At 55.4% G+C, this 12,185-nt stretch overlaps 2 protein-coding genes across 3 annotated transcripts in view; one reads left to right on the top strand and one right to left on the bottom strand.

The window, feature by feature from the left end:
- The window catches only part of FNDC5 (fibronectin type III domain containing 5), a 33,336-nt gene extending 25,211 nt beyond the window's left edge, over positions 1 to 8,125 (bottom strand). The window contains exon 1 of the mRNA XM_025198694.1: positions 8,105 to 8,125. The gene's annotated coding sequence lies outside the window, so the exon portion shown is untranslated. The remainder of the gene's footprint in view (positions 1 to 8,104) is intronic.
- LOC102368508 (neuron-specific calcium-binding protein hippocalcin) overlaps positions 1 to 12,185 on the top strand; it is a 91,423-nt gene that overhangs the window by 48,574 nt on the left and 30,664 nt on the right. The window lies entirely within an intron of this gene.

Below are 12,185 nucleotides of genomic sequence, written 5' to 3'. Positions count from 1 at the left end.
AGGAGGGCCGGGGGGCTCTCGCTGCTCCCCCCCCAGGAGTGGTCCGACATGCAGCCCCCCCCCCCAGGGGCGTCCCAGGTCAGCAGGGGGCTAACCCTGCTGTCTTGGCCCACTTCCTACCTAGGTCACTGCCTGCTGCCCCCGCGAGCAGGTGCGAGGCTCCTAAACCACTGTGCCTCGCTTGGCCGAGCAGGGTTGGGGGACCCCTGGTTTGGGCTGTGCGAACAGCAGCTGGGGGCAGCGGTGGGGGGAACTGCCAGTGCCCGTTCGTCCCCCTGTCTTCTCTAAGGAGGGCTGGTGCGATCTGGATTGGCGGTGAGGGCAGCAGTCAAGGGCTGAGCCTCCCCCACCACCATGCCAATCCTTCTCTGAGCTGAGCCCAGGAAGGGGTTTGCAGCAGGGGCAGAAATGGCTGCTGTTGGGGCTCATGAAAACTTTATGACAACTCTTCTCCCTGTGCCGCCGCAGTCCCTGGCAAAATCCCCCGGCTCTGTCAGGAACAAAGCTCCGGCAAACTCTGCTCAGTGAATTTAAGCTTCCCCCGGTAGACACCTAAGGACGTGGCTCTAAGTGGGCAGCGAGCTATGGACTGGACACAGAGGGGACCTTCCCCTGCCAGCCAGTTGGCACAAGGGTTCAGATGACCCAGGGCTGAGATCCCAACTGAGGTGCAACTTGTAACCTAGATGATGCTTTCCTCTGCTGACGAGCTGGTGAGGCACAGAATTAGTGGATCTGGTGTACATCAAATGTCTACCAACACCATCCTCATGACACACCCTCACACAGGCATCTCCATGCTGATCTTAACAGTAGGCCTGGTCTTGGGCAGCGTGAGTGCCTTGACTGGGCACTGGACTGAATTAAGGCGAGGTCTAGACACGGGCCTGGTGGGTGAAATCCCTGTCTCTGCGCCCCACTTTCTGCCCCTCTTGGTCATTGGTCTTATCTATCCAGAATATCAGGCCTCTCTTTGGTCAGTATCTCCTGCGAGGGGCCTGGCTCTCCGTTTGGGTACTACAAACCCACATCTATTAGCGATAACACTGCATCCCTCATACATGGCAACAAACTAATCCCCGGGGAAACTCCACCAACTCCATGCACCAGTCTGGCTCATTGTGGTCACCGGCTGCTGCAGTGGGATTCTCTGCCTCCTCCCCGTGCTGTCAGGAGTTGGATACAAAATGCCCTAGCAACTACTGATGCTTGGTGGCCTCGGCATTTTATTATCAGGGATTAACTTAGCCAGTGCAAGTGGCTGGGCTCTAAATTCAAGGTAATGAGTATTAGATGAGCCCGTAGAATTAGATGCGCATTTAGGTTAATTAAGCTGGCAGCCTTCTGAGTTATGGCAACTAGTTGAAGGGAGCAGAGGCAATTTTCCAGCCTTGGACATGGGCTGTCAGCAGTCTGTCAGTGAAGAGGAGGACCAGCTCTTGGCAGGAATGGCCAGCCCCATAGCAGCCTTCGGAGACTGACAAAAACGAATCCTGCAGGTTCTGTCAGCCTCATCTGCCGAGCCTGACAAACGAGATTTAGTGCCAGGAGCAGCGGGCATCCTGGAAAGGGCAGGCACAGAGAGAGGGTTTCATAGGCACGCTTCCCTGCAGGCTTCAGGCCACCAGAGCATAACCGTGTCCTCAGGTCCAGGTGGGCAAGTGTCAGCAAATGGGGCAGCCCTCAGAGTTACACAAAGTGCCTCCCTAGTCAGCCTCCATCTTACTGCCGAGTTGCAGCTTGCAGAGACTACAGGTCCCACCATGCAGTGCTCTGTCTTGAGCCAGCAGCCAGGCTGCACTGCATGCTGGAACGTACAGGTTCTGCAGCCCAGCCAGCCCGGCTGTGGCCATCAGCGGTTCTTTTATTTGTCTAGAGAGCATTGCTCATGGCAATATCTTGGCAAGCTAAACACAACCCTCCAGCTCCTGGCTAGTTGTCAGTGTAGCCACTAGGGGTTACCAGGTCACTTGTTGGGCTAGTTACTTTTCTTAGCTACAACAGCCTGACTAGTGATTTCAGTGGATTCACACAGGAGTAACGGAGGGAAGAATTGGGCCCTAAGAAAGCAAGACATGCTTATGTTTTTGCTGCTTTCTTTGTGGTGCATCCTTTCAGAGTGAAAGTGAGACATGTACCAGGAATGGCGGAGCCATGGAAGATGCGAAAGGCAGAAGTCAGGGTGTTGCCCATTGCCATGTCGCATCAGTATTCATTATTTGGAAAGCCCCAGCTGATCAGTACCCCATTGTCCTGGGTAGCATCCATGCATTTAGTCAGAGACAGTCCTGCTCCAAAGGCCCTGCCTCTAGGAAGCATTATTAGTTTTTCTTCAGGGCTGCAGAATGGAGGCCCGGAGACTCAGGACGTCTCTGGCAGGGCCAGGGAATGAACCCGAGCTTCCTGAGTCCTAGACCCATGTCTTAGTCACAAAACCATCTTTTCTCAGTTTGAAGCAATCACTCCAGAGGCCCAGTCCAAGCCCTGAGCATGTGTTAGCTCACACGTGCTGAGTGAATCATGCTTAGCACTGCATCTCCACAGCAAACAGCCTTCACAGCCCCTCCTCCCTGGGAGATCTGGGTTTTTCATGAACCAAGTCTCTCTACACATGAACTGTTTGTGAATGAGCCTAACCCAGAAGGGCCTTTCATCTCAGCAAAAGAAACCTAGCTCCCTCTACACTTCTCCCATCTGATTCACAGCCGGGCAGAGGTGTCTGTCTCCTTGCAGCCGCACCAGAGCTGATTGCTCTACAGTTAAATGGCTCACAGCTCTTGCCTTTCATCTCCGGGGCTGGCAGCAAATTAACGTGTCTGCACTCCAGACAGAAGGTGTGAGGGAATGGGAGTGGGGGGGGAGGGAGTGTACGGTGCACCAGGGGAGGGCTTGGGTGCTGTGCTGCTCTTGGAGTGGTAATGATCTTGGAAGGAGTTTTGGCCCTTACTCGCATCAGCAGAAGCAGCCTCTGAGTGGGTGGACGGCTCATTGCAAATCTTCCCCCATAATTCCCTGCTCCTTGTATTCTACCTGCACCATCTTGGCCCCAGCCCTAGACACCAGGGTTGGCAGGTCATGGAGGGTACCTTGCAACACGCATTCCAGGAAATCCACAGCCACACAGGAAGGTCAGTGCTGTCATTCTGCACCCCCTTCAAGAGCCAGACACCTTCCTCATAAGCTAAAGGAGAATCTCCACTGCCTGTCAGCAATACAAGGCCTGTGACACACACCTGAGCAGTTTGCAGTCCATCCAAGAGGGGGTAGCAGTGCATGCACAGGTACACATGCATGCACAAGGACATGCATTCACATATACACACCCCACACATGCTCACTTCAATATTATTCTACAAAGACTTCTGTAAGCCTCATTGTCTTGCACCTTCTTGTTCCTCTCTCATGAAGGCATGAGCCTGGAGAGGAAAAAAGTGCCCTTACCTGTTATGCTCCTTGCTGACTCCATGTTCTCCACCCAGCTCCCTGCTTTATCACAGAAGGACTTGCAAAGCACACCATTAGCTACCTCCCATGTCAATGTGTCATGGCAATAACTAAAAGCCCAACCCAAACCTTCTCAATTAGCACTGACAATTAAAACTTAAAACTGATTTTGGCCAGGCAACACAATGTATTTCCAGTGCTTCTGACAGGCTCAGCTCGGGAGCCCACGCACTGCCTTTCTTCAGGCACAATTACAAATTCAGTATTAATTGCAAATGTATCATTCAGTTTCATGTGATTGTCAGACAAAGGATCTGTATGACAGCTAAGCCAGCTGGAAGCCTGGTGTTGACGTAACTGTGGCAGGGTGCATAGGGCATCTGCCACCTGAAGAGAAGTAGCCTGCGAAGCAGCCAGGAGGTGGCAAGGGGGGGCTAATGAGAGCCTCACCTGGTTTGAAAAAGGGCTGGCCTTGAGATATATAAACTCAAGCCCTGGGAGGAGCCAGCAGTAAGATCCTGGAGGCTGTTCAGGGAATATTGTCTCAGCAGGAGGGCTGCAGCTCCTAAATGCCAACACAGAGAGTACAGCTAGCAGCAGTCTGGAGGCTTGGAAAGCAACTAAGGGGTGAAGGAGATTCCTGAGGACCCAGTGAGGGGTCTGGAGCCCAGAGAGGGGCTGCATGTGTGAGATCAGGGAGGGTCCAGAGCCCAGAGAGGGGCTGAGTGAGATGGGGTGCGCATCAAGGAGTGATAACACCTGTGAGGCCTGGGGTGTGGTGTAGGGGTGGATCGGAGCCACACAATTAGCCCTTATGACGATGACTGCAGACATCCGGTGGTCATGTGAATGAAATCAAGTTGGGAAGCCCTGAGGCAACCTCCTTTATGTAAATAACAGTGTAAATCAAGGTATGACAGGTGAGAGAAGGGGTGACCGCCCAAAGAGTGGGAGGGCTGGAGGGACTCAGGGGGCTTCACGGCCACCCTTTGAAGGTGCCCTGCTGCAGTAGCAATGGGCAAGCGGGGCTCAGTCTAGTATGTTGAGGCATGGAAAACTCAGAATTGCATAGGGCCGGGAATGGTTGAGGACCTGGCCCAAGTTGGAGTGCTCATGAGACAGCAAGCCAACCCTCTGCTGGCATTTGGAGGGGGTACGGCGATTTGTTAGGAAGAGGAACAATAACAACTTTTAATGACATCATCCAGGGAAGGGCCTTAACTTCAACTGTGTCTTTCTTCTGCTTCCTAATCCAGATTATTTGCTGTGGATGGATGCTAACTGCAGCCACAGGGTCAGTCAGAACCCTGCAAACCCCTGCAGAGTTGTAGGGATATGACCTTAGGAAGCTGGAGCAGGTCCTGAGGACCCAATCCAGACAGGTGTTTGAGCATGTTTTCATCCTGGACTCATAGGTGATCTGCAGCAGGCAGAGACGTACTCAGGACACTTCTTGAACCGGGGCCCTGAGAAGTCATCAGTGAGGGTAAGGCCCATAGAATGGGTCTGAAGAAAGCGTGTGCTGCACTGGTGGGATTCCTTAGCAGTGAGGGCATGGCAGGAGGTGAAGGGGGGTGGGTCTTGTAGGTCATTTGGGAGAACAGTTGCTCAGCGGACCAGATTCCAGCCGTATCACACAAGCAGCCCAGAAGAACATATGTTGGGTGGCCTCAGAGCATAAACTAACCTCTGCAGGGAGAGGAGTGACTATATTTGCTCCTGGGTGGTCACCTATGGCCCTCTTGCCTGGAGCACGGCTGCATAAGGTCAACGCAGAGGGCCTCCACATGGGACCTTTCATGTCAAGGCTCCCATGGTGGGCCTACCAGAGGCAGAGGGTGCAGGGGGATGTTTGCGGGGACTCGTCTGCCCCTTAAAGAGTGGGAAGGCTTCCAGCCCATGGCAATACAGTGTTTCAGAGAGGCTCAGCTGGGAGCTTGCAGAGTGGCCCCAGCAGTTTGCTGGAGAAGCTGACGGGTAGGCCTGACAGCCAGGACAGCTGCCAGGGCGGCTGGTGGAGCTTAGCTGTCACATCCTTCAGAGAGACCGGGTCACCAGAAGGCTCATACCCATCCTGAATTCCTCCCCCCCACGCCCACCCGTCTGCTGGGGCTGGGGCCCCCACCGGAGCTGGAGTCACTGTTCTGCCTCCCTTGGCTAGCAGATGCTCCTCCTCCAAAGCTGTTCTCCGGCTGCTGAAAGGCCTCATCCAAGCACTTCTTTCCTGCTGGGCTGGCGGGTCCCAGCCTCTGAGTGAGAGGCTCAAATTCATCCCTGGCATCACCCCAGCACAGAGATGGGTGCATAAAGTCAGGGATGAATTTGCTGCAGTCACTGCCTCCTCTGCCCTCTGCCTCCCCACTCCTTCATCCCTTATTACTGAATGGGAGCTAAATGCTTAGCAGTGGGTGGGGGAGCACTGAGGGCATCGCCCCAATAGTGGAGCAAGCAGGGGACTCTGTCTTTCTTCTGTGTACTTCTTCACCAGGGCTTGGGAAAAATGTTCCTTTCCCAAAAGACTGGCTCTGAGTGTGGTGGGTTTCTCCTGCCCCAGACAGATCTGGGCCTGTGTCCTTAGGAGCCAAGTGCGAGTACAAGCATGTGTGAAAGGGAGACCAAGAGCAAATCCTGATTCTTCCACATCAGCCCCCATCCTCAGGTCTTAAAAGGCTTTGCAAGACCTCCACTGGGTTAATAGTACAGTATTGCCCTTTCACTGACAGGTACAGAAAGAGGGAAAGCATGCCCAAGAGCAAAGACACAGCCTACACCCAAGAGCAAAGAGGCAGTCAGCATTACAGAGCCCTGGAATTCCAGTCCTGTGCTTGAAGCACTAGACTGCTTCTCCCCCGCCCCAGGGATGGCATCAGGGGCTGGAGACTTAACTCTAAGGGACTCATCGCTGGGCCTGATGTTAAGAGGTGCTGACAGTGCTAAGCACCCCTGGGAACCAGGCCCGGCCCTTCCTTATGGCTCTTTCTGCTACATGGGCAGTGGCAGAACCTGAGCCCAAAGTCACTTTCTGCCCCTCTTTCCCCTGCCAGGGCCAGGGCTGCCCTGCACCTGCTTGGAGCTGCTCAGGCGCAAGCTGAGACCACTTCATTTTGATAGTGGAAAGGAATCTGTTCCAGTTGGAAGACAATTACGGCCTTTCCCTGTTTGGCTCAGGCTGCCTCACACCCAGAACATTAAGGAGATGAATGTAGTGCAGACAGGAGCCGCAGTTAGTAGCAGCCTGTCTTTCTCCTCCAAGGATCTACATCCGAATCCCTATTAGACCAATGGGTGCCACAGCCTGTTTCTAAACCCTTTTGCAGGATTATCTGAGGCACAAAACCAAGTGAGGGGTGATAGGTGCCTGCTCAGACCAAGAACCAAAGGAGGGCACTTAGAAAGCTGCAGGTGCAAGCCTAGGGCTGGATCTGAGTGGGTGCTGCAGGATGGGACTTAGGGGTATTTGCAGACTACATGGAGGAATTTATGCCTCACTCCCCGCCTCTGCCCAGCACAGCTAGCGCCTCCTTTTCACAAAGGTTAAATTCTGCAGCAGAAAGCAAATAAGAACCCCTCCCAACCTGGCACCACGTTGGCCAAAGGGAGGCAGGTTCAGTGACACGTCTTATCTGTGATGTTGGCTGGCCCAGGCACAAAAAGAGGACACCGACCCAGACACACTTCCCAAGGCAGCTCCAGACACATGTGCACTCCCTTTCTGTCTGAGCCTTTGGAGCAGAGCAGGAGCCTGGATGGACTGATGGGAATTGGTGACCACTCATTCTTGGGAGCTCTCTGAAAGAGAAGATGCTCCAAAGACAGCGAGCAGGCTCCGCCGCCCCAGCCGGCGAGGAAGCAGCCTGTGGCTGTGAGACTGATTGCTCCATCTCACGGTACAACGAGACAGAATTAATCGAGACCTGAAGGCTGCCTCCTCGGTGAAGTGGGGTGAATAGGACTGATACACACAACTGGCAGCTCTCACACTGCTCCTGGCAGCCGTTTTATGGTAATTGGAGGGAGAAGCAGAAGTAATTAGCAGGCGTCTGACACCAAGAGAATTAAACGCTCCAGCCTTTTCCCCTCTAGTCTCGCTTAATGCTTAAGACTCTGCAGGACATGCCAGGCCAAGAGCGTGGGAAGAGAAAGGGCCCTCAGTATCCCTCTGCTCACTGCAAATGTGCCTCTGCTCACTGCCTGTAAATGTGCCGTCAGTGCACACCCCTGGCACATGCACCCTGCCAATTCGTTGTGCACACTTGTCCTCCCAGTAGACACTCACTGTGCACCAGTGCGCTGCTAGTGCACACCCAACGTGCACATGCCCCCTGCCCATATGCACCTGCTGTGCACATGCCCCGTGCCCATGCACACCCACTCTGCGCACTCTGCCATCACATAGCTACATGTATGCTTTGCCCATATACACTAGCACACATACTAGCATTCCATACAAACCAAGCCCCGTTCTCCCCCCTGCAGCATACATTTGTGCACACACATGCAGACCCCATCCATGCTGCACACACACATCCATCAGTGCCCCTTTGGGCATACCTGGCCTATACCCACATATCCTACATGCACACACCCCTCACAGGCACCCCATGTGTGTGTGCGTGCATTCCCTGTATCCACATGCCCGTGGCTAGTGAGTGACACTTACCAGGCACCGGCTCCAAAGTGGCCGTGGAATGGAATGAACCTCCACAGAGCCCTGACAGGCAGAGGACAGCTCTCCCCATACGTCACTGCCTACACGTAGCCACCCCCACCCCCCACTGCAGGCCTGGGAAAGCCCACGCTGTCTGACCACGAGGCCTTGCAACTAGTGGAGCATGAGTGAAATATGCCCCAGCCTACCAGCTGCCGTGGGCACCTCCATCCCTCCAAAACTGCTGGAAAAAGAGCTGCCAGGAGGGTCTGTCCCCCCTTGAGAAAAGGGAAGGGAAAAAGCTAGAGCGCTTATGATGTCCCTAGGCAGGGGCTGGCCACCTGTTATTAATGGCCACAGCAGTTACGCTGGATTTAACCCAGACTTAGGTGGAGGCCAGCGTTTCTCCCCGACATACCAGCACCTGGGAGATGAACCAGATTGGAGGCAGAGGTCCCCATAGCTCGTCCAGGCTCCTCCAGTCATTTCCTTTGCCGGCTTTGCAGAGCTGGGGGCAAGCAAAGGGCTGAGACCAGACAGAAAGGAAGCCGCAGTGCTCCCTGCCCAGACTCACCTCCCTGCTGTCTGGGCTGTGACAGCACTGATGGTATGGTATGTCTGCCTACCCAGCAGAGAAGTGAGGCGGCCTGCCTCTCTGTCTCCATTTCTTGCCCCCAGGGACAGGTCCCTGTATCGAGTGCGGGGCAGCTGATCTATACCATAAGCTGCATTTCCTCTCTCCCAGGGCCACCGCCTGTGGTGACTCCATCCTGCTGAGTGCCCCCCTCCCCACACGCCCCAGCTGCCGTTGCTTCCAATGGAAAGTGACACCCTGCACGGCAGCTGCCCCTTCCCTGCACCTGCCAGGGGCCTCCTGGCTGGGGCAGTGCCTGGTGGGCACTCAGCTGTCCTGGCCTTCCCCCTGGCTCCTTCAGCCCCAGGCTGTCTCATAGGATCAGACAGGGATTAGCTTTAGGAGGGGGAGACTCGGAGGGTCAATGCAGGTTTGGAACAGGCGACTCCACACAGCCCTGCAGGAGGGCTGCTGGGGGATGACGGGCTTCACAGCAGCCAGGCTCAGGGTAAGAATAAAGGAGGCCAGTGCTGAGAGTAGCAGACACAGGGAGAGCCCCAGAATGGTCCTGTAGGCAGGGTGGCCCTGGCTAATTCCTCCATCTCTGTGCTGGACCAAGGAGCTGTGCCCCCACAGCTGAGGGAGGCAGAGGCCCAGGAAATAACGTATCATTGGAGCTGAGGAGTTGAGTCTTCGCTGACAGGAGTGTAGCTGCCAGCAGGCTGGAGGAGGAGAGCCCAGGTGAAGCCCAGGGGATGGGGTGGGCAGAGGCAAGGAGGCATTAATGAGGCCAAGGCTCAGCTGACAGCTGGGAGTGGTGACAGGTGGCCCCATGGGTGGGGCACTGGGTTGAGACCAGCAGATTTGGGTCCCGGCCACACTCAGCTGCAGGCTGGGTGGATGAGTAGCAACCCCCGAGGGACAAAGCCTGCTCCCAGCTGCGCTTGTGCCTCTGCACTGCAGCCAGGTGGCAAATACTGCAGCAGCCAGGGGCCTCAGCAGTGCTGGCTGGGCACAGCAAGCTCCACCCCAGTCCCACTGAAGTCATCAGCAAGGTGCCCCTGGCATCACTGAGAGGGATCAAGCCCACCAGGTAAAGAGTCTACAGCTGGGGGACCAAGCCCAGCTTGGGCTCTTGGAAGGAGGCTGAGCAGTGATGGCTTCAGGTGGGGCAGAGGGTTTGAGACCAGGCTGGGCAGTCAGTGTTGCCAGGGAACAGAGCCCTGTGAAAGAAGCCCAACTAGGAGGAAAGTTTTGGGGGGCAGCAGGTGAGGCCATGGTCTTGAGTGGGGAGGAGGCAGAGCAGCTGGGCATGCAGTAAATGTGCTGCTGGGTGAAGATTGCACCTTCCTGGCTACACAGTGCAGTCAGTTAAATCCCCTGTGCTTTGCCCCTTCCTGTCCTCTACCCAGGGGCTTCCCTCTGCTCACGCTGCACCGTGGAAGCAGCAGCAGCTCTGCAGTGCTCACATCCCTGCACGTGTTTATTGCTTGCAGTCGCCCAGCTCAGTTAGCTGTCTGAGCACCCCACACCCCTACAGAGCAGGCCTTCCACCCCAGGATGAGGAGGGCTGGAGCAATGGGCTTGGGCAAGTCACTTGATCTTGCTGTGCCTCAGTCCCAGTCGCTAACATGGGGATCATAGTGCTGCTTTTCTGTCCAAAGGCTGGACAGGGAAGGATGCAATACCTCACAGGAGGTGCCAGGTTAGACGAGGCTGCCTGGTGAGGTAGGACCAGGATTCCTGCCTTGGGGCCCCAGTCTCTGCCCCCTTGACCCAGGCCTGCCTATAAAACCTGCTGCGCAGAACTGTGAGCAGGCATGAGCCCACCTGAAGACCACTTCTGAGTCAGGTCTCTTGCTGGCACCGATCTACCACTCGTACTAATGCCCCGGGCTGCCCCTCACTGACATGGCCATTATCCTGGGCTTTGCACTGGCACCTGCTGCAGGCAGAGAAATGGTGCTCCACCATGCAGGGACCTTGACCCTGACTCCTGCTGCCAGAAGCGGGGATTGTGTTGAGTTGGGGTGGGGCAGGGCTCAGGAACACTTGGACTTGCTGGGAAAGGCGGCTCCTCCTTTCCCACAGCAAACCCAGGTGGCCAGGCCTGCTAATCCCCCTCCCCTGGCACAGCTGCCTCTCATCACCTGTGCTGATGAGCCCTGAGGCTGCTGAGACAGTTTTTATATGGGCAGAGCTTCCCTCCTTCCAGCTAGCGGTTGGAAGCAGCTATGAGCAGCCAGTTGTCAGTGGGGCCTGGCTATCAATTACTTTGCCTAGAGCTGCCAAGCCCATGCTGCTTCTTTATGAGGCAGTGGGACAATGGCACTGGCTACCGGTGCTAGATTTCCCTGGTTCTGCCTTTCCACAAATCCAGCTTCTGGGGTTGCCCTGCAGCTGCATGCTCTTCAGGTTAGATTACAGGGAGGAGTCAGCACAGCTGTGCCCTTTTCCTGGCAACCTCGTGGGTAAGTCAGCATCCCCTCTTTGCAAAATGGGAGTGAAGCCATATTGCCTGGTGGGAAGTACTTTGAAGCTGGCTGGGGATTTGCAGGGCAGTGGGGGACCCTGGGCTCCAGAGATGTGCACCTTGTCTCTAGACTGGCACCTGGGTCCCAGGACACTGTTCCCACCACTCCTGGTTCTAGATATGCTTTACGGGCTGCCAGCATGTAGCTCCCAGTAGGTGCGTGTGGATCTTTGCTGTGTCTCATGGTTGGGCCATGTAAGAAGGCTGTGAGTCCCCTGGCTGGCAGGGGCTTAATCCTTTAGCTCCAGCAGGACCAGCTCTTATCTCTGGTGAGCTCAGGTGCAAACACTGCTGCAGGCCCAGTTACAAAAGCCCTAGTGAACAGTGCTGGGTTCAGCATGTCAGGAGCTCCAGCTTGGTGCCAGAGAGTGGTATGTGGCCTGAAAGATGCTACCCAGGGCAGTTGTGAAATCCCCATTGTGCAGGGGCTGTAAGAATGGGTTGGACACACTTCTCAGGAAGGGTCTAGCTCTGTCTGTGGCTATGAGGAAGCTGGATTGGCAGCAAGTGAGCAGGGGCAAGAGCTCAGCTAAGCACAGGGTTTGTGTGTGGGCTGGGAGACCCGGGAAGCAGGCAGAGCCTGGGGGTCTCAGCAGGACGGGGTCAAAGCTGTTGTGATCAGAAGCATCAGCAGAGGGTGGAACTTGTCTCTGGCTTTAGTTCCAGACAGCAGGGGAGTTTTCCCCTGGTCCACATGCCATGAATGGAAGGAAAGCTGGGCTCTTTGGGCATGATAGAGAGGCGGGCATGCAGTACTTGCTGTGTGGAGGGAGCCTCCCTGTGACTCAAAATCCTCTCCTCCTGTAATAATTGTGAAGGTCAGTCAATAGCACATCGACGGCGTCATCACCTGCCAGAGTACTGTGCTCCAAGGGTAGCAGGGGAGACCATGCACAGAGCACCAGTGCTGCAGAAGCTAGGAGAGGATGTGAATGGCTGGGCGGTCGGTGCTATGGTCTCTGGCACTCCTGGCTGGGTCCAAGGCT

This window comes from Alligator sinensis, unplaced genomic scaffold, assembly GCF_000455745.1.
Source record: "Alligator sinensis unplaced genomic scaffold, ASM45574v1 scaffold337_1, whole genome shotgun sequence".
In the NCBI taxonomy this organism is placed as follows: domain Eukaryota; kingdom Metazoa; phylum Chordata; order Crocodylia; family Alligatoridae; genus Alligator; species Alligator sinensis.
This window is presented reverse-complemented; position numbering and strand designations above follow the sequence as displayed.